General features: G+C 37.5%; 1 pseudogene; it reads left to right on the forward strand.

Moving 5' to 3' along the window:
- Nucleotides 1-6,003: 6,003 nt before the first annotated feature.
- LOC127664145 (tubulin beta-4A chain-like) overlaps nucleotides 6,004-26,462 on the forward strand; it is a 43,655-nt pseudogene continuing 23,196 nt past the window's right edge.

Genomic DNA, 26,462 nt, shown 5'->3' on the forward strand with positions numbered 1-26,462 from the left:
TTCCCTTATGAATATCGATACAAAAATACTAAATAAAATTATTCAAGAACACATCAAAAAGATCATCCACCATGATCAAGAAGGCTTCATACCAGGGATACAGGGATGTTCAATATAAGGAAATCCATTGATGCAATCCACTACATAAACCAACTCAAAGAAAGAAAAAAAAAAACACATGAGCATTTCATTAGATGCTGAGACAGCATTTGACAAAATTCAGCATCCTTTCATGTCAAAAGTCTTGGAAAGAACCGTAATTCAAGGCCCATACCTAAACATAATTAAAGCAATATACAGCAAACTGGTAGCCAACATCAAACTAAACGGAGAGAAACTTGAAGCAATCCCACTAAAATCAGGGAGTAGACAAGGCTGCCTTCTCTCTCCATACCTTTTCAATATAGTACTTGAAGTTCTAGCTAGAGCGATTAGATAACATAAGGAGGTCAAAGGGATACAATTGGAAAGGAATAAATCAAATTATCACTATTTGAGGATGATATGATAGTATACTTAAAAGTGACACAAAAACTCTACCGGAGAACTCCTACAGCTGATAAACAACTTCAGCAAAGTGGCTGGTTATAAAATCGACTCAAGCAAATCAGTAGCCTTCCTATACTTAAAGGATAAACAGGCTGAGAAAGAAGTTAGGGAGTACCATTCAGCCATTAGAAACAATGAATTCATGAAATTCTTAGGCAAATGGATGGAGCTAGAGAACATCATACTAAGTGAGGTAACCCAGACTCAAAAGATGAATCATGGTATGCACTCACTAATAAGTGGATATTAACCTAGAAAACTGGAATACCCAAAACATAATCCACACATCATATGAGGTATAAGAAGAACAGAGGAGTGGCCCCTTGTTCTGGAAAGACTCAGTGAAGCAGTATAGGGTAAAACCAGAACAGGAAAGTGGGAAGGGTTGGGTGGGAAAATAGGGGGAGAGAAGAGGGTTGATTGGACTTTCAGGGAGTGGGGGTCTAGAAAAGGGGAAATCATTTGATATGTAAATAAAAAATATATCGAATAAAAAATAAAAAAAAAAAAAAGAAGTTAGGGACACCCTTCACAATAGGCCACAAACAATATAACATATCTTGGTGTGAATCTAACCAAACAAATAAAAGATCTGTACGGAAAAAAACTTCAGGTCTCTGAAGAAGGAAATCGAAGAAGACCTCAGAAAATGGAAAAATCTACCATACTCTTGAATTGACAGGATTAATATAGTCAAATTGGCCATCTTGCCAAAAGCAATATACAAATTCAAAGCAATCCCCATCAAAATCCCAACTCAGTTCTTCACAGAGTTAGAAAAAGCAATTCTCAAATTAATCTGCAATAACAAAAAACCCAGGATAGCTAAAACTATTCTCAACAGTAAAAGAACTTCTGGGGGAATCAGTATCCCAGACCTCAAGCAATACTCCAGAGCAATCATGTTAAAAACTGAATGGTATTGGCACAGCGACAATCAAGTGGATCAATGGAATAGAATTGAAGACTCAGAAATGAATCCACACACCTATGGTCACTTGATCTTCAACAAAGGAGCAGAAAACATCCAGTGGAAAAAAGATAGCCTTAGATTAGCTTTCAACAAATGGTGCTGGTTCAATTAGAGGTCAGCATGCAGTAGAATTCGGAATTGATCTATTCTTATTTCCATGGACTAAACTTCACTCCAAGTGGATCAAGGACCTCCATATAAAACCAGACATACTGAAACTAATAGAAAAGAAACTCAGGAAAACCCTTGAGGACATGGGCACAGAAGAAAAGTTCCTGAACAGATCACCAATAGCTTGTGCTCTAAGATCAAGAATTGACAAATGGGACCTCACAAAATTACAAAGTTTCTGTAAGGCAAAGGACACTGTTAAAAGGACAAAACAGCAACCATCAAATTGGGAAAGGATATTCACCAACCCTACATCTGATAGAGGGCTAATGTCCAATATATACAAAGAACTCAAGAAGTTAGACCCCAGGGAACCAAATAACCCTATTAAAATGGGGTACAGATCTCTTTCTTTCTTTCTTTCTTTCTTTCTTTCTTTCTTTCTTTCTTTCTTTCTTTCTTTCTTTCTTTCTTTCTTTCTTTCTTTTTATGTATGTGAGTACACTGCAGCTATCTTCAGACACCCCAGAAGTGGGCATCAGATCCCATTACAGATGGTTGTGAGCCATCATGTGGTTGCTGGGAATTGAACTCACGACCTCTAGAAGAGCAGACAGTGCTCTTAATCCCAGAGCCATCTTTCCAGCCCCGCTGGGGTACAGATCTAAACAAAGAATTTTCACCTGAAGAATTTCAGATGGTGAAGAAGCACCTTAAGAAATGTTCAACAACCTTAGTTATTAGAAAAATCCAAATCAAAACAAAACTGAGATTTCACCTCACACCAGTCAGAATGTCTAAGGTTAAAAACTCAGGAGACAGCAGGAGTTAACTAGGATGTGGAGAAAGATGAACACTCCTTCACTGCTGGTGGGATTGCAAGATGGTACAACCAATTTGGAAATCAGTTTGGTGGTTCCTCAGAAAACTGAACATGACACTTCCGGAGGACCCTGCTATACCACTCCTGGGCATATACCCAGAGGATTCCCTGGCATGCAATAAGGACACATGCTCCATTATGTTCATAGCAGCCTTATTTATAATAGCCAGATGTTGTAAAGAATCCAGATGACCCTCAATGGAGAAATGGATACGGAAAATGTGGTATATTTACACAATGTAATGCTACTTAGCAATTAAAAACAATTAATTCATGAAATTTTTAGGCAAATGGTTGGAACTGGAAAATATCATCCTAAGTGAGGTAACCCAATCACAAAAGAATACACATGGAATTCAATCTCTGATAAGTGGATATTAATAGCCCAGAAGCTCTGAATACCCAAGACACAATTAGCATAACAAATGACTCCCATGAAGAAGTAAGGAGAGGGCCCAGATCTGGGAAAGGCTTGATCCAGCATTGTAGGGGAGTACCAGGACAGAGAAAAAGGAAGGAGATGAATGGAGACTAGGTGGAGAGAAGAAGGCTTATGGGACATGTGGGAAGGGGGTACCGGGAAAGGGGAAATCATATGGAATGTAAACAAAGAATATAGAGAAGAAAAAAAAGAAAAGAAAAAAAAAAAGAATTGACAAATGAGACCTCATAAAATTACAAAGTTTTGGTAAGGCAAGAGACACTGTCAATAGGACAAAATGGCAACCAACAAATTGAGAAAATGTCTTTACCAACCCTACATGCGACAGAGGGCTTATATCTAATATATACAAAAATTCAAGAAGTTAGACTCTAGAGAACCAAATATCCCTATTAAAAAATGTGATGCAAGCTAAATAAAGAATTTTCAACTGAGGAATAGGGAAGGGCTGAGAAGCATCTAACGAAATGGTCAACATTCTTAGTCATCAGAGAAATGCAAATCAAAACAACCCTGAAATTTCACTTCACAGCAGTCAGAATGGCTAAGATCAAAAATTCAGGCAAAAGCACTGGAAATGTAAACAAAGAATTTAGAAAATAATAATAATAAAAAAAGAAAAAAATATACATGAACAACAAAAAGTATGTATGTACATATTCTTATAGTAAGAAAGCATTAGATATTAATAATAAATGACCTAATGGCCTGTAAGGGATGATTTCACTATGTAAAAAAAGAGAAAATATTTCATCTTGTGTGTGTGTATGTGTTGCCTTAAAATATCTCAAATGTTGATTTGAATGAGTGAAAAATCAACCAAGTCTTTAAAGGCATAATATTTCCAAGAAAATTCTTTGTTTTCTTTTTTATTAGGTATATTCTTTATTTATACTTCAAATGATGTCCCCTTTCCTTGTTCCCCCTTCCCCCAAAAATCCAGTAAGCCATCTCCACTTCCATAATCAACCCATCCTTGCTTTCCTGTCCTGGTATTCCTCTTCAGTAAGGTATCAACTCTTTCCAGGATCAAGGGCCTCTCCCCCATTTTGTGTCCAACACAATCATCCTCTGTTTTCAATGCATCTGGGTCCATGGGTAACTCCAAACATACTCTTTGGTTGATGGTTTTGTCCCAGGGAGTTCGAGGAGTACTTGGTGACTCATATTGTTGTTCCTCCTATGGTGCTGCAAACCCCTTCAGCTCCTTTGGTCTTTCTCTATATCATCCATTGCAGACTCTGTGCTCAGTTCAATGCCTGGCTGAGAGTTTCCTCCTCTGTGTTTGTCATGTGTAGCAGAGCTTCTCAGGTGACAACTATATTCTGGTCCTATAAGCAAGCACTTTTGGGCATCCATAAGAGTGTCTGGGGTTTTGTAAGAGTTTATGGGATGGCTTCCTAAGTGGGGTAGTTTCTGGATGGTCTTTCCTTCTGACTGTGCTCGACACTTTGTCTCTGTATCTCCTTCTGTGGGTATTTTTTTCCTCCTTCTTAAGAAGGACTAGAGTATCCATACTTTTTTCTTCCTCTTTCTTGGGCATCATTTGATATGTGAATCGTGTCTTGGGTATTACCAGCTTCTAAGTTAATACCCACTTATCAGTGAGTGCAAAACATGAGTGTTCTCTTATGATTGGGTTACCTCACTCAAGATTATATTCTCCAGTTCCATCCATTTGCCTAAGAATTTCATGAATTCATTGTTTTTAATGGCTGAATAGTACTCTATAGTGTGTGTGTGTGTGTGTGTATGTGTGTGTGTGTGTGTGTGACATTTTCTGTAACCATTCCTCCATTGAGGGACATCTGGGTTCTTTCCAGCTTCTGGCAGTTATAAACAGGACTTCTATGAACATAATGGAGCATGTATTCTTATTTCATGCTGGAAATCCTCTGGGTATATGCCAAGGAGTGGTATAGTAGGGTCCTCCGGTAGTATTATGCCTAGTTTTCTGAGAACCGCCAGACTGATTTCCAGAGTGGTTTTACCAGCTTGTGATCCCACCAGCAGTGGAGGAGTGTTTCTTTTTCTTCAAAACCCCTCCAGTACCTGTAATCTCCTGAGTTCTTTATCTTAGCCATTCTGACTGGTGTGAGGTGAAATCTCAGGGTTGTTTTAATTTGCATTTCCCCATTGAGGTGACTTACAATGTTGAACATTTCTTTAGATGCTTCTCAGCCATTAAATATTCCTCAGGTGCAAATTCATTGTTTAGCTATGTACATCATTTTTAATAGGATTATTTGGTTTGCTGAATTCTAACTTCTTTAGTTCTTTGTATATATTGCATACTAGCCCTCTGTAGCAGGTAGGGTTGATAAAGTTGTTTGCTGTTTTGTCCTATTGACAGTATCCTTTGCTTTACAGAAGCTTTGTAATTTTATGAGGTCCCATTTGTCAATTCTTGATCTTAGGGCATAGGATATTGGGGTTCTGTTCAGGAAATTTTCCTCTGTGCCTATGTGTTCAGTGGTCTTCCCCAGTTTTTTTCTATTAGTTGCAGTGTGTCTGGTTTTATGTGGTGGTCCTTGATCAACTTGGACTTGAGTTTAGTACAAGGAGATAGGAATGGACAGATTTGTATTCTTCTGCATGCTAGCTGCCAGTTGAGGCAGCACCACTTGTTGAAGAGGCTATCTTTTTTTCACTGGATGAAATTAGCTCCTTTGTCAAAGATCAAGCGACCATAGGTGTGTGGCTTCATTTCTGGGCCTTCAGTTCCATTCCATTGATCTACTTGCCTGTCACTGTACCAATACCATGCAGCTTATAACATTATTGCTCTGTAGTATTGCTTGAGGTCGGGGTTACTGATTCCCCCAGAAGTTCTTTTACTGTTGAGTATAGTTTTAGCTATCCTGGGTTTTTTTTGTTGTTGTTACTCCAAACGATTTCATATAGATGTGGATTTCTTCTCTAACTAAGTGAAAATTGAGTTGTAGAAACTCAGTTTTTTTGTTGCCCCAATTGTGCGTACAGTAATGAGTGTCAATGAAGAGCAGAAGAAGAATGAGGGACAGATCTAGCTAAATAAAGACAATAATGCCTACCCTTGAAAAGGTAAATGAAGTAAGTGGCAGCACTAGTAAATCAATATGACAAGAGAAAACATAGAGTTTCTTATAACAATAAGCTTTTCATGAAAGGAAAATTTCTCAAAGCTTTGCTATAAGTTTGATGTGGATAGGTGAAATAAGATAAAAATAAGGCAGTATTATCAACAGGATAACTTATGCATAAAGATGAAAATGTGGACAACACTCATATGTATGTCAGTGACAAGCAATGGATGTCTAATTGAATTTAAGTCTCTTCAAACAGGGTGAAAATCAGGCCTGGTACAGGAAACATATTTTGGGGTAGTGAGGTCATAGACCTTAGGATAGAATCTACTACTTCCATTGTGCTAGAATAGCAAATTATTTGTCACATTCTAAATATTTTCCTTATATTCCCAAATAAGTATTGCTGTGAACCCTCATCATGATGTTCCCATTTGAAGCAAATGGACCATCACAGAAAACTACAATTGTAAAAAACAGATTATGGGACTCCAAGTAAAGTTGATACATATACACCACAGCATCTGCATCTATGGGTCATGGATTATATCAGAAGAAGGGGTGGAAAACTTTCAAGAAACAGAGTGCTAGGATGACTGCTATGAAATAGTATATCTTAATTTTGTTATGTGAACAACACCTAGAAAACAGCAATACAAAGTTAAGAATAGCATGCTAACATGGAAAGCATAAGTTTCACAAGGTCTCACACCTAGACAAAGAACTATGGGCAGGGACTGATCACTGGGAGAAGCAATGTTAGCCTTTCTCAGAGATGATACTTCTGACTCATTGTCCATGTAGACTTGACAGCTTTGAAACTTCATACACACAAAAAATAAAAAACAAAAAGATACCCAGTAAGTCCTATTGAAATGTATGTGTTTGTGTGTGTGTGTGTGTATGTTTGTGTGTGTGATTTTGTAACAAATATAATCAAAGAAAAAAGGATTATCCACTTGAGAGTGTAAGGGTATGAGAGGGGTTTGGTGGAGAATAACTGGGAGTGGCTTGGCAGGAGAGAGAAAAGGGGAGGACAGTGTTATAATTTTATTTCTGTTAGAACCAGCGGGTCAGCCCTATATTCTAGTCTGCTTGGTGTGGGATGGTCCTCTATAGGCTATGGAAAGAGAAACCTGGACATCAACCCAGTTGCAACACCTTTGACCTAAAATCTGTCCTACCTATAAGAGATTTTGGGGTGACACAGTAAGTGTTTTTTGTGGCTAATAAATGTCTCATTTAACTTAAGGATCACACCACCACTTCTGACACTGCCTAAACTAGAGACTGGATATCTTAGACACTTAGAGTAGAACTAAATAAATAAAACAAATGATTTTTAATAAAACTCTTTTATTCTTATTGGAGCCTTGTCAAGTCCTCTTCAGAGAAACTTTTTCCAGTTGTAGATAGAAACAGGTTGCAGAGACAGACATGTGGAGAAAGAGGGTCACTTGGAGATCTCCATCAGGTCCCTCTCTTTGGAGATTAGGAAACTACACAGAAGGGAGGAGGGAAGATTTGAAGTGTCAGAGGGGATGGAGGACATTAGGAAAATGTGGCCCATTGAATTACCTAATCAGGACTAATTTGGTCTCAGCAAGCATCAGCCCAGCATGGGCATGGACCAGGTTGTCTGAGTATATTCTATAGCTATTAACTTGGTTGTCTTTTGGGTCTCTTAGTAATAGAAGCAGATGTATCTCTCACTCTTTTGATAAATCTTGGGATTCTGTTCCTCCTATTGGGTTTTTGCCTTGTCTTATTGTATCTTGTTTTGTGGTGTTTATTGCTGTCTCTTGTAGGCTTGCTCCTTTGAAGAAAAAGAGACTAATGTGCAACTGGGAAATAGGGGAGTAGCAGGGAGCAGGGAGGAGTGAAAGGAGTGGAAATTGTGGTCAAAATGTATTAGATGAGTAAAGAATATTTTAAATAAAAAACATAAAAATAAATAAATAAATAAAACATTCTATTTATCATTGAATGTCCCAATGTTTCCCACTATTTGTCTAGCAGTAGAAGTGAGACACACACACATACACTCACACACACACACACACACTCCTAAACAAAATAAAAACAAAACAAAAACAAAACTCAGCAATATCTTGGAGGTTCTTTGTCTCATAATGCTTTGTTGGGGGATTTGTTTAACCTTACAGCTCCTTTGACAATATAACATGACTTCCAGTGTTGTGTTTTTGTGGTATTCCTTGTGTAAAAATATGTGTAACCCTGTGTCTACATATGTTTGTCCTATTCCTATTTGTTTTGTTTATTTTATTCTGCTTTGTTTCATTATTATTTTCTAGGTGCCTTTTTCTTTCCTAAAGAGAGACAGAAAGGGTATGGATTCAGATGGAAGGAAAAGTGTGGAGGAACTTGTAGGGGCCAAGGAAGGTGAAACCACATTCAGAATGTATTGTGTGAGAAAAAAAAATCTGTTTTCAACAAAAGAAAAAAATAGATCAGGGGGAAAATGATACACTGTCAAAATTAGCTTGTGGGGCTGTAACTATTGCTCAGTGGGTAAAGCACTTGCCATGCAAGTGTGTAGACAGGATTCCAAGCCTTCATAAGTCACACAAAAACATGTTCACATCTTCATAAGTCACACACCACATTTTGAGACATGTGGTGGGCTCTCTAGAATCCCAGCACCACAGAGGCAGATAAATAGGATCCTTTTGCAAGCTTATTAGCTAGACTGGAAAGAAGTAGCAAAGTTCATGTTTACGTGAGAGACCCTGTCTCTGGGAAAAAAGTGGACTATAATCTAGGAAGACATCAGATACAAACTTTGAATGACACACATGTACATACACACAAATACACATACAAACATGAACATATACGAAACAAATGTAAATAGAAAGAAACTATTGGCATCCTCTATTTTTAAAGCTTTCTTCTACATAGGAAGAATTGTTAGTACCATTGAAAACAGGTGGAGATTCCCTGGACTTCCCAACCTTTACTGCTAGGAAAAGGACCTTGAGCATTGTAAAGTAAAGGTAGAGTCAGACATCTATATTTGAAATGATGTGAGAGATTATTGTGAAAAATCAACAACAGCTGTAATCAGAATATGTTAAACTCTCCAGTTTTTCTGCCTATCATGTTATATCAATATTATTTTACTTATTGCAAAATTCTAGACTTGATCAATACTACTTGCTTGTTCAGTTCTAGGCTGGCCTATTCTCAGCTACCTCTTTTAAACAGCCCAGACTACCTGCCCAGAGAATATTGCTACAAACTATTAATATTTATCAATCAACTAATAATCAAGACAATACCCAGAGACACGTTCACAGGCTTATCTCATCCTGAAAATTCCTTAATTGAGTCCCTTCTCAGAAGACTCTAGAATGTATCAAATTGAGAATTAAAAGCAAATAGAGCTGAGTGTGATGGCATACACCTTTAATCTCAGTACCTAGGAGGCAGAAGCTAGATTACTAACAGTTTGAGGCTAGGCAAGGATATGTCTCCAACAAAATAAAAAAACAAGCTAAGATGAAATGCTTGGAACAATAATTATTTAACTACCAGTAAGTTTAACATTAGTTAGTACTACTATGGAGTGAATATTTATGCAAGGTAACAGAGTCTTATAAGTCTGTCTATTTATTTCTCATCAAGGACCATTTTGGAGGCCCTTATCAATTCTCTTCTAATAGTTCATGACATTCTTTCTTTTAAGTTTGGCTGCATTAAACATACCCTGCTACTTCTGGTTTCTTTTATCTTGGTAGCTATTTTTGTTTTAATACTACTTCCACAATGGTAACTTTACTGTAGGAATAAGGGTGTTTTCCTATAATTACAAGCTTCTGACTCCCTGCTATATTTATTGCTGAGAAATGGTTCAACTCCCTATGAATTCCACCTGTAGATTTCTATTTATAAATACTTAGCTAGTGCTTTTCTTGGCTTCAGATGTAGGGGTATTTAAACTGTCCTCCTTTGCTAGATTGGGGTGGAATTAAATTGGAAGAAGGGAAGCTTTTTATTTACAGTGCATTCTAAAATAGGATCCCTCAGTAAAGAGAATGTGGACAACTTCACTCTTCATTTATCTTAGCTTTAACACACTGTGAGCTTCCTTATTTACATAAGCTTAGAGGCTCCTTTTATTCAAATTAATCATCATGCTCACATTCTGCCATATAGGACACTAACTGATCATTTCTTGACTTGGAGTAGCACTTGAAAATCATCTAAGTCTCTACACCTTATATACCTCTACCACACTTCCTTGGTCTATTTCTGAACTGAACTATGTCTAGTCCTCATTTGAGTTCTAAGATTTATATAATTCGGCTCTGCAGCCCTTCTGTACATAGCTATAGCCACAGTCGCGGGTCGACACTGGTCCATCAGCCGACACCACCACACAGGAAATCGTGCATTTGCAAACCTGGCAATGCGGCAATGAGATGGGGCCAAGTTCTGGAAAGTCATCAGTGGTGAGCATGGCATTGGCCCCACAGGGGCCTATCATGGGGACAGTAATCTCCAGCTGGGGAGAATCAATGTCTACTACAACGAGGCCACAGGTGGAAATTATGTCCTCAGAGCCAGGATGGTTGACCTGGAACCTGGCACCATGGACTCTGTCCACTCCAGCCCTTTTAGCCAGATCTTCCGGCCAGACAACTTTGTGTTTGGTCAGTCTGGAGCAGACAACAACTGGGTGAAGGGTCACTACACCAAGGGCACAGATTTAGTGGATGCAATCCTGGACATGGTGCACAAATAGGCAGAAATCTACAAGCTTCTAGCTTACCCACTCACTAGGAGGTGGCATTGGCTCAGGCGTGGGGACCTTGCTCATAAGTAAGATATGGAGGAGGAGTTCCCAGACAGAATCATGAATATGTTCAGGGTGGTGCCATCACCCAAGGTGTCGGAAACAGTGGGGAGCCCTACAATGCCATGCTGCCTGTGTATCAGCTGGTGGAGAACACCATAAGACCTACTACATCAACAAAGAGGCCTTGAAAGACATCTTCTTCTGCATGCTCAAGCTGACTATGCCCACCTATGGGGACTTCAGCCTTAATCTCCTGGTGTCTTTGTTTTTTTTAATTTTTTGTTATTCGATGTATTCTTTATTTACATTTCAAATGATTTCCCCTTTTCTGGGTCTCTACTCCCCACAAGTTCCATAAGCCCTCTTCCCTCTCCCTGTTCCTCCATCTACTCCTTCCCACTTCCCTGTTCTGGTATTCCCCTATACTGTTGCATTGAGTCTTTCCAGAACCAGGTGCCACTCCTCTGTTCTTTTTGGACATCATTTAATTTGTGGATTATTTCTTGGGTATTCCAAGTTTCTAGGTTAATATGCACTTATCAGTGAGTGCATACCATGATTGATCTTTTGAGACTGGGTTACCTCACTTAGTATGATGTTCTCCACCTCCATCCATTTGTCTATGAATTTCATGAATTCATTGTTTCTAATGGCTGAATAGTACTCCATTGTGTAAATATACCACATTCTTGGTATCCATTCCTCCGTTGAGGGACACCTGAGTTCTTTCCAGCTTCTGGCTACTACAAATAAGGCTGCTATGAACATAGTGGAGCATGTGTCCTTATTACATGCTGGGGAATCCTCTGGTTATATGCCCAGGAGTGGTATAGCAGGGTCCTCCAGAAGTGCCATGCCCAGTTTTCTGAGGAACCTCCAGACTGATTTCCAAAGTGGTTGCACCATCTTACAATCCCACCAGCAGTGGGGGAGTGTTCCTCTTTCTCCACATCCACGCCAGCATCTGCTATCTCCTGAGTTTTTGACCTTAGCCATTCTGACTGGTGTGAGGTGAAATCTCAGGGTTGTTTTGATTTGCATTTCCCTAATGATTAATGATGTTAAACATTTCTTAAGGTGTTTCTCAGCCCTCCGAAGTTCTTCATGTGAAAATTCTTTGTTTAGCTTGGTACCCCACTTTTTAATGGGGTTATTTGGTTCTCTGGGTTCTACCTTCTTGAGTTCTTTGTATATATTAGATATTAGCCTGGCTTTCAGTTTTTAATTCCAGCTTGTTTCTCCTTGAGTTACTAGTGTTCTTTTGATATGTATGTGAATCACAAAGGTGTATATTGAGGTCATTCTTCACTGGGGAGTTGGGTACTCTAGAAATAACTTGAGTAGAAAGCTTCTGAGATGGTTCATTGTTAATATTTTGCGATTGTGCATAAGTGTGAACACTAATTGGCTATTGACTCAACCCCCAATAGTAAGCACATCACTAGAATTTTAATATCACATGAATACTGGCACATTACATTATTGAATGGTCAGAGGAAGTTAAGCTACAATATGTCAACTTTAAGAAAGTCAAAACAAACTAAAACATAAAACTAATTAATTATAATTCTGATGATATTATTTTAAAAGTTACAGTCATTTTATCAAAAATGACTATAAAATTTACTCTTTACATATATAATTTAATAACTTGTACTATATATAGCAAAACTATTTAGTTGATCTAGAAAAACAGAATCTTTAAAAAAAATCCCAATAGACAATATGAGACTATTTATAATTCATAAAATAAACTATTTATAATTAATTATAAATATAATTATAATTTTATAATTATAAAAGACTATTTATAATTCATAAAATAAAGAAATGCATTTCTGAAAGCCTACACATAGCTTTTTTCTTGAGTTGTTATGAAGCATTTGTGCAGTAAATTTTGTCAATAATAAATCTTATATATTATGTAAAATATAGTTGCCACTTATTCTTTTAACTAGCTATCTAAAGTGTGTTTTCTCAAAAGTCAATTCCCTTTTATGTCTTTTGATGTCTAGTTCAAACAATCATAAAAAAGAATTCTGCACCTTTTTAAAAATAATTGAAATATACTTGTGATTTAATTACATTCTCAAATATACCCTTTAAGTATCCATATTACCATTATCTAAACTTTAATACCTATATTAAAACACAGATATTAGCTTTTATGTATATTTTCTTGATCGCTTTAAGTTCTGACTGTGATTAGTATACAAAATTAAGTGACAAAAAGGTAGAGTGATTGTTAATGTCATTGCAAGGCCAAGTTGTTTTATATCATTATTAACACTGAAGAAAAACATCTTTTTTAAATAAAAATGAAGAAGAAAAAGAAGAAGAAGAAGAAGAAGAAGAAGAAGAAGAAGAAGAAGAAGAAGAAGAAGAAGAAGAAGAAGAAGCCCTTTAAATAAAAATCTGTAAATGAGAAATAGAAATTTTACAATTTTAGGGAAAATCTGACTCTCAATCATATTTTAATGCGATTTTTATGATAAGAAACACTGATAGGTTGTTTTCCTCTAGGTCACAATCTCTTTCTGGTTCTCTTCATTAGTTTCTTCAAAAACTATGTGATCATAAATATGTCCTTTGCTGGATATGGAGACCTGAAAGCTCTCTTAACAGTCATGGCAGTTTGTTTACCCTTAACAGGGTCCAAGTTCAGATCATCATGCACTAATTAATAGTGGATTGTTTTACATGCTTGGCACTACAGCAGGTGTTGATAATGAGAAAGGAAGATTCTTTCCCCAGGGAAGTCTCTCAGTCTATTTCAGCAAAATGGGGAAAAAAACCTGATTGAACCTGGGGAATTGACTTACGGGTAAATGCCTGTGACAGAGTATAAGGGTCTGTATTTGGATTAACAGCACTCATGAAAAAAAAAACAGGCACAGTAGCATGCATCCTGGTTGGTTAGATCACTAGCACTGAGAAGGCTATGATAAAAACAATCCATTGGCCAGGCCACCTAATCAATTGTGAGGTCTAGGTACACCCTGTATCTAAAAATAAGGAGGGCATGTAGGAAGAAAGACACCTGATGACCCTCTGCATATGCATGCACACATATACACATGTACACATGCTTTCATGAGTACAAACACACAAATATACCAACATAAATACATAAGCCCTGAAGCATTAATATATACATGGCACATGTGTCCCATGTTAACACACATAAGCACAAGTACGTACACATACACACACACACACACACACACACACACACAAATAAATAAATGTGCCCTGGAGAAGTTTGCTCAAAGTACAAGAGAAGACCAGAAACATCAAAAAGACAATTGTAAAAGATATTAGAGAATGTTCTTTGAAGATAGGATTACTGGAATGTCTTTAGAAGTAAAGATGGCATGAAGTAATAAAGTGTTTTACTTAAAACAGAGTTAATAAAACTAAAAATAAATCAATAAATAGGCATTCCATAAAGAACAGAATGCTTAATTTGATAATATAATTACCAGGCATTAACAGTCAACCAACAACTAGCCCAATTTGAGACCCATCTCACAGGAAAGAGCCAATCACTGCCACCATTAATGATAGTCTGCTATGCTTGCAAACAGGAACCTAGCATAACTGTCTCTCAGAAAGGTTCATCTAGCAGCTGATAGAGACAGAAGCAGAGACTCAGAGCCAAACATAAGATGGAGCTCAGGGAGTCTTGTAGAATACTAGGGAATAGGATTGAGAGAGCCAGAGGTGTCAAGGACACATCAGGAAGACCTTCAGAGTAAACTAAACTGGACCCATGGGGGCCTGGCAGAAATTGAAGCACCAACCAAAGAGCATGAAAGGGCAGAACCTATTCCCCTACACATTTGTAGCAGATGTGTAGCTTGGTCTTCGTGTAGGTACCCTAAGAATTGGAGCAGAGGCTGTCTTGACTTCCTTCCACTATCTGGACTATCTGGTTGGACCTTATTGGAAAAGAATGCTCTTAGTCCCACTGCAATTTGATATCCCAGAGAGAGGTGATACCCAACAGGGGCTTCCTTAAAGAAAGGGAAGAAAGGGATTTGTGATTGTGGGACTGAGAGGACAGGGTGTTGAGATTGGGATATAAAGCAAATAAATAAATAGAAATATATTATGAAATATATTACATTTATTATAAATAAAATATATCATAAATATATAATACATAAAATATATTCTATATAAATATATATTATAAAAATATAAAAATATTTTTAAGTTCAGAATGGTGAAAAACTGAATGTTATATAAAATTGTAAAGCATTAATAGCATCTAGAAAAAATATATACTATCACAAGCAAAGCCATAAAGCCTTTTCTTTCATACTTTTGTAGACTAAAATCCTTCTGAAAATATGAAACAAGATAAGCTATTCCTATTGTTTTTGTCAGACCTGAGATCAGTAATGGGAAAGCAATTAACACAGATTATCTCTGTATCACCCTAAAATATCCATTAGTTTACAGTTTCAAGTTAAATGAAGATCAACATAGGTTAGAGTCAATGATTAATTGTGAGCATCAGGATGTTTTACAGTGCTTCACAAGTACTAACTCACTGCATCTCATGTGATCAATTACAAAGTAAATTCTACTATGCTTATTTTATATTTAAAGCAACCAAGGGAAAGAAAATCTAAACAACTTCACAATAAGTCATATTTTCTCTTATATATATCAGAGTGTAGACTCAAAGTCACATCACTTGTGTTGAAGATCTCTTACCATATAGCAGTATAAAACTTAGATCTAGATCCTAGCATACTTTGATGTAAACAGATGAAGTATAAAATAAGAAATAAAAAAAAATGTGTGATACTGGAAACACATTCCCAAGACTCTCATAGCTAAGGTCATAAACGTGATAAATATGACTAACCCAGGTGCCAAAAATAAAAATAAAATATAAAAGCAAGAAAAGAAAACAACCCTGATCAAAATTCTAAATGTAATTAAGCAAATTGAACTCACTAAGAGTTTAATCACTACTGCCAACCCTTGGCCATTTGGAGCAAGAATGGCTTCTTTCATTTTCTGTCTTTCAAAACAAAGGGACAAATACTTCTCAGAGTTTTTCCTTAATACCCCAAAACTTCCATCTTTGAAGTGAGTTTTCTGTCTTTCTATTCTTGCACAATTAACTATAAAGTCTTTGTTATGTTATCATGTATTTCCAAGAGTGAAAATAGTTTTGTTTATAAAGTAGAAGCAGTGTGTTGTATTCTTTAGCTAAGTGTAGTTGCATGTGCTATAAAAACAAAATCAAAAAGTCACAATGCTTTTCACCTTTTGGCCATGTGCCATTACCAAAGAATAATAAATATTAACCATGCCAGACTCAGTTTACTCGGCTACACATGAAACCAGAACCTCAGACATTGATTAATATCATATAAACACAAATGTTGGCCATTTTCCTAAGGCATACCTATCCTTAAAATGCAAAATAATTGATTCACTGGCTGTCAAATCACAAGGTACAGTAATATATTCATATATTGAGGAGGCAGAAAATCTTATGTGTAACATTTCTTAATATATAGTAAGCCTATTTAAAACTTAAAGGCTCTATCAACTTCACAGTAATATAAAACCATAAGATTTGTAGGTATGGAACTATTAAGATAATGAAATGAGCATCTTTGTAATCAATCTAAACCATATATGTATTTAGTTAACATATATTTACATAAACATTGAGAATAGTCTGTTTTTAAAGAGAGGAAAAGAGTGTACAGAGCCATATTGGGGCAGTCATGCACTTGGTCAAGGACAATCCCTGGCTTCTGGCAGGAATCTGCCATTCAGACATAATAGGGAAGTAGGTTAAAGTAGAATATTTATCCTTGGGTGTAGTGCTAAGAGTCTACTTGACTAAGGTCAAGGTTAACATCTCCCAGATAGCCAGGATCCTGCTCCACCTAGGGTGGAGTGCTTGAAGTAAAGGTTAAGTTCATTGTTCCTCCAGGTCTAGGAATTCCTGAATTAAGCAGGTGACCCACCCAGCTGCCAGAGCAGTCAAGACAAGGACCTCCAAGAGAAGCTAGACAACTTCCACCGGAACTCAGCCCAGAGTCTGGGGGGGAAGGGTTTGCCCAAACTGTTAAAAGGTCTGGCACCATTAAAGTCTCCGGCTTTGATCAGTAAATATTGTCTTAGCCATACTTCTTTTCGCCCCTTCCCTATTCATCCCTCAGCTTCTGTTCCAGCTATCCACTTTGTAATAGCTGCAGGCATCTATGGAACCCAACAAAAGAGTTTTCTCTTATGTCTACAGCAAAATATCTATCTCTTATATTACAAATTTAAAAATGTTTTATTTCCTGTATCAATTCAGAATTCGGTGGCTTCAATGCATAGAGAGAATTATTATGTTTGTTATACTATGTCAATAACAAAATAAAGGTATTTAGAAAGTGCAACCATCTCTAAAAATATTTTCAAGTTCAGTATGGTCAAATACTGAATGTTATATAAAATTGTAAAGCATCAATAGCATATAGAAAAACATTTATGGTGAGGAAATTTATGTATCTTCTTTTGATGGCTATGGTTCAAGTGTATATGAACTGCTTATCGCCTATATTTTAATTTAGAGCCCAGGCTACTATTCCATTTCTATAGCAATGGAAGAACAAAGGAATAATGGTGAGGACTTAAATAAAAGTGTGATGCACTAATTGAATTTTAAGAATATAATTTCCATTTTCATCAATCTAAATCTAATCCTCAAAATATGGCAAAAAACTATTCTCAAAATTTGAAAACCCTTTTGCTATTTTGACAGTCTTGCTTCTCTCTATATCTCTGGCTTTCTTTTTCTGTACCAACTGCTTCAACATATTCCCTAAACAATTATTTAATTCTTCACACATTGGACAACAATTAGCAGTCTACCTTTAAATTTTCTAGAAAAAATAATATTGGGAATATTATGGTAGGTACCAGAAACTGGAGAAGGAGACCAGTATATTTTTCTTTTCTTCTTTCTTTTTACATGTGTGTGTGTGTGTGTGTGTGTGTGTGTGTGTGTGTGTGTGTGTGTTTATGCCCAGCTGTAACTAAAAAATATTATAAATCTTTTAAATTCTGTAAAGGTATACTGGGCTTGCATATGTTTTACACACACACACACACACACACTCAGCTGTAACTTTAAAACATAAAACTTTCAAATTCTGTAAAGTTATAAAGGAATACTAAAGGGTATACTCCTTTTGTTGGTAAACTCTGAACTCATGTTGTTAGATATTATGTTATTTAGGTATTAGAAGTTGATCCTGAGGCTCTTCTGCTTTGTTGATATCCTGACCAGCTCATAATGCCTTTATGCCCTTTGATGATGGCCCATTGAGAGTTTAAAAACCACATCTTATTTCTCTCAAGATACAAAAAGCCAGGAAATTAACCACAACATAAGGAGAATGAAGTATTTCTCAATTACAAGAATTGAAGTTCTGTATTTCTTCTTTTCATTTCCAGCTCAATCCCTAAAGTTAAAGAATAACATTATTTCTTTTTAACAACTTTAATTTTTACAAATAAGTCCTACTGTGCATAGAGCTGAGAAATCTGTGTCCAGAACCTACTCAATTAAAACTTTCTATACAGTAGAAAAACAATCCTGTGTCAATAAGTGAAATATGTGTTATTGAAAAGATTGATTTTGAGTTTTACCTTCATCTCAGGTAAAGGCCTTTACAAAGAACTTGGAGCCCTTCTTAAATTATCATTTTCCTTCTTAAGGATCAGTTTTGTTTTCTACCTTCTAATAAAACCAGAGAGATGTTTCTCTGTATGTTAGACCACAATGCATGCCCCCTCATGTTCAAAATACAGGAGTTAGTCCAGCTTATTTTAAATTTCTCTTCCAAAATTAAAGTTCTATGATCACACAGATATGTGATGCTGTTGAACACACACACTCTCTTTTAATGAGGAATCAAAACTGTAACACAATATTAAGTTGATTGGGAATGTAACTTTTACTATCAGTTGTGGATCAAATTTTTCCTCTAATTTCATGGACCTTATCTTGACTCACAGAGCTGTTTTCTTTAACTGCAGTCCTTCAGAGCTGAAGATCTGTAAGTAAAAATCTGAAACCAGGAAAGCATTCTAGATACCAAGCGATTAATTACCAAAGGGGAGATTTCAGGACATGCTCAACTATATTTTCTCATTTCTTCTGTGCTGAAATTAAAAGTTTCAAGAATTTAATGGCTCTGAAAAAGTTTTCTCTGTTCTTCAAATTGATATTTATTAGAACTAAAGTAGTCAAATATTTACTTGATATATCATCTTGATGAAAGGCTAGATGCAAATAATGGACACAAGAACTAATAATTATGATATTTTGTGTGCATAGAATAAGGTTTAACAAATAATAGCTCTGATTCTGCCTTCCCCCATCCCCTTTTGCTTGTATTAGTGTACTCTTCTACCTTCTCCAGTCCCACTGCTCCAGCATCTCACTACACTGGGGCATCAGACCTCCCCAAGACCGATGGCCTCCCCTTCCATTGATGTCAGGCAAAGCCATCCTCTGCTACATATGTATCTGGAGCCATGGATCCTTCCAGGCATACTCCTTGCTTGGTGGTCTAGTCTCTGGGAGAACTGGGTGGTCAAGTCAGCCTATATTGTTCTTCCAATGGGGTTGCAACTCCCCTCTGCTCCTGCAGTCCTTCTGCCAGCTCCCCCACCAGGTTCCTTAGCTCAGTCTGATGCTTGGCTCCAAGCATCCGCATCTGCACTAGTCAGTTGCTGGCTGGACTTCCTAAGGAACCACCACATAAGGTTCCTGTCCTCAAGTGCTTCTTGACCTTGGCAACATTGTATGGTTTGGTGTCTGCAGACATAATGAATCCCCATATAGGGTAATCCCAGGATGAGGATGTCACTTCCTTCAGTCTTTGTCCCACTTTTGTCCCTTTTTTTTTTTTTATAAGAGTTTATTTTATTGTTTAAAGTGATGCCAAGCACTATAATTGGGAGGCAGCTAGGCTACTAAGGATGCTTGAAAGAGAGTAAAGAAGTTCTCATTTGCCCATGAGTACTTATGAGAACAAGTGACAAGTGCAAAGGAGTATGGGGTGGAGTAAGGTGAGGTCATGGGACAGTCCCAAAGCAAGAGTGAGGTCAAGATGTGTCCAAACATTGAACATCTCATCTTGAGATCAGCAGGAGTAAGAATTGTTCTCTCCCTTTTCTGGGCCTACTTGCCCCAGTGCATGTATCCTTGTGACTCCCCACCTCCACCACTGTTGAGGTAGTCATTTCTTCTGGTGAACAGATTACAGGTTTGTCTTTTTCCCAATTAAGTTTATGTCCAGCAAGCAATTGGAATTCCTCCTCAAGCAAATGAAACATTCTCAACATCTTAGAAATAAATAATAATGTATATTTACACCCAAACCCACTTGCCAAAGTTTACATAGGTCTTATTGCTCTCAATAAAGAGAGCTATAGCACTGAAAACCATCTTGGAGGACACTTATTTCTTCCAGTACTCAAACTAACAGAGTACCTTGGAATACACCTCACTCAGACAAGCTTTCATTCTGGGTTAGTGAGTAACAGTGTCTGAATACCCCAAAGAAGTAGAACCAGCTCACCAAAACGTTCTTATAAAAATAGAAACTTCAACCATTCTTGTCTCCATGTCTCAATGTCTTGCCAAACAATCTCTTACCCTTGCACATGCAGCATGTTAAAAAATTAACATCATGAAATTTTCAGACAATGAATGGAACTAGAAAAAAAATCACCCTAACTGAGATAACCCAGACCCAAAAAAATAAAGAAGGTATATACTCACTTATAGGTAGATATTAGCTATAAACTAAAGCATAACCATTTTACAATCCACAGACTCAGTGAAGCTAAGTAACCAGGAGGACTCAAAGGGGACACAGCAATCTTCCTGGAAAGAGGGAATAGAAGTGATCTAGAAGAGGCAATGGAGGGGTGTGGGATGGGGTCAGGAATGATCAGGTAAGGATAGAGGGAGAAAATACTGGGAGAGACTATTGGAATTAGGGACTTCTGGGAGGCAAGCTAGAAACCTAGAACAATAGAAACTCCTAGGAAGCTATGATAGTGACACTAGATAAATAACACTCCTAGTAATGTAGAATACAGAGCCTGAACTGACCCATTCGTCTAACCTAGTAAGGCTCCCAGGAGAAGGATTGGGACACCAACTCAGACACAAGATCTGAGCTGTACAATTTGTTCTTTCTGGACATGTGCTGCAGCAAAAGTGACACAGAAATTATTGGAATAGCCAAAAAAAAAAAGTGATCCAACTTTAGATCCATGCAATGAGACAAAGCTCACATGTGACACTGTCTGGAGGACCAGGGATCAGAGGCCGGAGAGTCTAGACCCAGGATAAAATCAAACAGGACTGGCAAAAAAAAGTCAATAAAATGATCCCTAATGATATTCTGTTATACTTGTAGACAGGGCCTAGCATAATCATCAGAGAAGCTTCATCCAGCAACTGATGGAAATACATATAGAGATCCACAGCCAAATATTTGATGTAGCTTGATAATCCTGTGGACTAGAAAGAGGAAGGACTGTAGAATCCAAAGTTGTTTGTAAAAATGAGGCAATTACAAAGGTCTATGCAAATGTTTATCAAGACAAGATGTAAGGAATTTTATTACCACAGACCATTGTGAGTTTCAAAACTGTAAATTTAGTTTTAGTTGTGATTCCATCCCTGGAATCATTTTGATGCCCATCTTTCACCTAACCATTAATGTTCAATTTCAGCAACTGCAATTGGGACTGTGATTAAAATGACAAAAGAAAAAAAAAAATGACTCCAAGCCTTGATGTTCTGTCAATGCTCCACCCCATACCTACCTGACAATAGCCAGGTATGTCCTGCCCCAGAAATCTGGCCCACTATAAGAGGGGATACTTATCCCTCCTCTCCCTCTTTGCTCCCCGCTCTCCCACATTCTCTCTCTGCCCCTTGGGCTCTTCCCCCCTCCATGTGGTCATGGCCGGCCTCCACTCTCTCTATTTTCTCTCTCTCTCTCTCTCTCTCTCTCTCTCTCTCTCTCTCTCTCTCTCTCTCTCTCTCTCTCTCTCTCTTTCTCTCTCTCTCTCTGCCTCTCTCTACCACTAACTCCCATCCCCTACTCTAAATGAACTTTATTCTATACTATGCCTGTGTATGTGTGGTCCCTCAGGGGCAGAGGTGCCCAGGCAATGGCCCGCCTGGACACCTTCCCCCACGCCGCTGAGCCACTCCCCCAACCCCCTATACTCTCCCCTTTTAAGTCCCTTCACCAAGTAATACTACTATAAATGTCACAAGTTATAGAGAGATAACAGAGGTAAAAGTAAATGGTGTGTTGGTGGTGAGAAAATGATCATGTAAAGGAACAAATGAGAATGTCAAAATGATGAAAACAAAAGGAAATGGAAACAAACAGCAAACGCCAAAGCAGCATGAGAATGTATCACAATGTCCAAGACTGCTAAGTCAGTCCAGAATTCTAGAGAACTAGTATGTAGCAGAACACCATCCACTTCACATGACTCATTTCATTTCTGCAAAATAACATTGATTCAATTTAAATAACATATTGAATGGATTTGAATTGTAATTAATGGATAATTTTATCTCTATTATAAATTAAATTGCATTTGCACATTTTTCTTGATACAGATTATACCCATAAAGACTTTGGTTTACTTACAGAACTTTATTTTTTTTTTATTAAACTTTATTTTTTCTATTTTCCCCCACCCCACCCCTGACCCCCACTCCACCATCCTGACTGCCACAGTGGCCCCAGTGAAATCTATAAAACAAAATTTTACAGGCTGAGGTGAGAAATGTCTCCTGGGATTTTGTGGAACTCCTCTACTTAGAAGCAGAAAATCTTACTTGGCAATTTACTAAGCTTCTGAAACTCTCCTCCTTCTTAGTATGGAACTAAAAAGAAGCAGAAAATCTTACTTGGCAATTTACTATGCTTCTGAAACTCTCCTCCTTCTTAGCAGGGACAAAAAAAAAAAAAAAAAAAAAAAAAAACAAGTAAATTAAGATGTAAAATAATCCAATTTGTAGCCAAAAAAAATCTACAAAGCTTTGCTCCAATTGTTTGTGTAATTACATTTACCTCCCAACAGGATATATATGTAGTATGTCTCCAATAAGGTAAAAAAAAAAAAGCATTAATAGCAATCCTAAAATCACAGGTTCCTTTTGTTATTTGACCCTCATACAATGTCCTTGCCTAAATGTGGGTGTTGGGCAAATTAGAAAGTATTTCCATTTGAGTTGGTGCAAAGCTCAATTCTACCTCCCCCATCCCAGAGGCCAGGTTTTCTGTCTTTTGAGTTGCTAATTTGCAACTGAATTGGATACTTCAGGGACATCCACAGACAAGTTAATCCTGTTCCACCTTTAACTCTTGACTTTGTTTGTTAAGCAGACAGGCTGTCTCTAGCCAGGCTCACCTGATAGAAAGATCCTGTGTCTGTAAAAGACACTTGCAGAACCCACCTAGGGAATCTTTAGCCAAACAACATTCTTAACTTATCTAGGTGTGATTTGCCTCAAAGGAAGCTTGGGTGGAACTGCTTTGGTTTTGCAGACCCCACCTAGGGAATCTTTGGCCAAAACAACCTTTTTAGCTTATCCAGGTGTGATTCAGGAAACAGTTCATACTTAATACTCATGAAGATTCATTTTAGACTCCAGAAGTTTGACACAGGCTCTCGCTGGTTAGTTTACCGCTGGTTAGTTTACCGGGCAGAGACTAGAGGCTACAGCTGGAGCTAATTGCCGGGTGCTTAGGGTGTCTGCTGGCATGGCGCAGAGAAGAATGCAGTGGGCAGACTAAGCAGAGGTGCTCTTGGAGGACACTGCAGGCCAGGTGGCTCTCCAAGCTCTGCAATGCCACCATTGTCACTAGCCCCTGGGCTAGGGCAACAGGTGGACCACGATGAAGAAACAGTTTAACCACATGAACCCTGGATGATGGGTAAACACCCTATACTGCCTGAGAAAACTGAAGCTTTGACAGATGTATGTGATGCTTAATTTGAGGTGCTAACTCAACTGGACTAGGGGATACCCAGGAAAATACATTCAGATTCAAGCAGCCTCTGTGTGTGGTTGTGTCTGTTTGTCACTCACTAGAACCTGTTCCTCTCCTGGTATCCAGAATTCCCCCTTGGATTTAGTTCCCAGCTGGGACCATCCGTGACACCTGACCACAGCCAGTTGTCTGAAGATCTGGATGTAAAGTTCTCAGTTCCTTCTCTAGCACTGTGTCTGCCTGGGGGCCACTATGTTCCCCACTGTGATGATAATGGGAGGGGGGCGCTACTTACATAACTTAATATGAACTTTTAGTCTTTTTTTAATTTTATTCTACATTTTTACAAGATGTAGAATCACTTTAGAGTCTAATCTCTGAGCATGCCTGTGATCTAGGGTAGGTACATTGAGTAGTCTACCCTAAATATTGACAGCAATGTTTTCTGGGAAGGGGACCATAAGAGAATAACAAAGAGAAAGCCAACTGAGTACTATCAAACACATCTCTCTGCTTTTTTTTTTTCCCCCTTTGGATACAAAGTCATCTACTCCAAATTTCTGCCACTAGCGTTTCCCTATCACAGTGATAAGTCCTTTCTTCTTGAACTTGCTTGTGTCAGAATGTTTTATCAGAGTAATATGGCATGTAATTAGCATATTTAGTAAATATTATTCTATTGTTTAGATTTGTAAGAGCTTACTTTCCCTGGAAAAGGATTAATATTACAGCTCCCAGACATTAGTAATTCTCCAGGCCTTAGCACAAGTCATTCCATAATGGAAGTACCATTATGGTATTCAGGCCAGAAAACTCAGTATGTAGATAGCACCACCAGTCAAGTGAAAAAAAAAAAAGATTTCATCAATCAAAGCTCATAGTTTTGGGGAAATCTTTAAATGTACTAACCTTGATTTTGTTTTGTTTTGTTTTGGCTTCAGTAGTTCTGATTATGGATGACTGTTCTTGTTATCTAACATATATCTACTCAGGATATTGTTTGTGAGTTTAAAAATGTTGTACAGCTACATTGCAAACCCCAGTATCCAGTGCAGTCACTAGCAGGCTAATTAAAGCCTTTTTGTTGGTATAAAAGACCTTCTATTGGTTTGAAATCAAGAATGAGAAGTCTTCTCTGGTGGATACCCAACAGTTGAGGCATACTGCTGTCCAAATAGAAGATCAATATTTTATGGTTATGAGGATTGCAATTGAATGAAAGGTCTTTGTTGAATAATGAGGGTTAAACACCTTTATGTTCATTGATTAGGTATGTGTACCTCATACTCTACCTCTCGATGTAGTCAGTTGCTTTCTTCCCTTTAAGCCAGGTGACTTGCATTGGATCTGATTTCACTTTGCCTCATATGTGGTTTTATTAAAGCACAACTCTGAAAAAATAGGCTATTAATATATTTTAAAACCTCTCTCCGGTTCAAAAAATATCTGGCTCTATTGTTTACTCACTGTAATCCTTTGAAGATGGAAGTAGAAAGCTGGTCTGACACCTACAGTTTCTTTCACAGGAAATTGTTTGCAAAAAAATTTAATTTAATATAATCTAAAGCAAAAACTTCTAGTTCTTAGGAAAGATAGTTATATCAAATGATATTTTGGTACAGCACACAGTAGTCCCTTCAGTTGGTCTTACACATGGATATTAGATGCTCAGACTAAGAATGGAAAAAATTCTAGTAGGCTCAAGTGAAAATACATGTCTATTATTTGCACCAGAAAAAACATAGACCTCAGCCTAGTGAGATGTCTGAGGAGGGTTAAGGTGTTTGCTGTTGAACCTTGAGAGTGAGTTCCATCCCCAGGATCTACAGGGAACAAGGGAAATACAGACTCCTGCACCTTTTCCTCTGACATCCTCATATTCACCAAGGCATATGCACATACTCCAACCTATCAATGCACAGAGAGAAAAAAAGTAAAAGGGGAAATCATTTGAAATGTAAATAAAAAATATATCAAATTAAAAAAATTAAAACAAACAATAGTCATGCTCAAATGGACAGAGGAAAGACTATGGAGGCTCAAGCTTAAGCAAAGAATTATATACAATTAAGGAATGCTGTGAATAGGAGAACTAGTCTTCCATAAGGAAGAGAACACCAATTGATTATCCAGTACCACATGGGTAGCCCTGAAATCATATATATATATATATAAGAAGCATTACACAAACTGAGAGGGCTGTATCTATGAAACCAGGGAAACCACAGGGATTGTGCAGGACTTTAGGCTGGTGATATATAGGTGCCAGATTCCAGGTATGGGGAAAAAAAGCAAATTGACACCATAGCCTAATGACACTTAGAAGGAATTAGAGGAAATAAGTGATCTCTTCTTTTTCTCTGTCTCCTTTTCTTTATAATCTTCTAGAGTTGACACCAACTAAGAGAAAGGACAGGATAGTTTGCTAGAATAAATCAGGCCTTGGAGCAAAAACAGAAGAGAAGTCTAGAACAGATAGGAAACAACACCAAAGAGACACAGACTCAACAGTGTTTGCAAATGGTAAGCATGACATCTGTTCTT

This window comes from Apodemus sylvaticus, chromosome 13, assembly GCF_947179515.1.
Source record: "Apodemus sylvaticus chromosome 13, mApoSyl1.1, whole genome shotgun sequence".
Taxonomy (NCBI): domain Eukaryota; kingdom Metazoa; phylum Chordata; class Mammalia; order Rodentia; family Muridae; genus Apodemus; species Apodemus sylvaticus.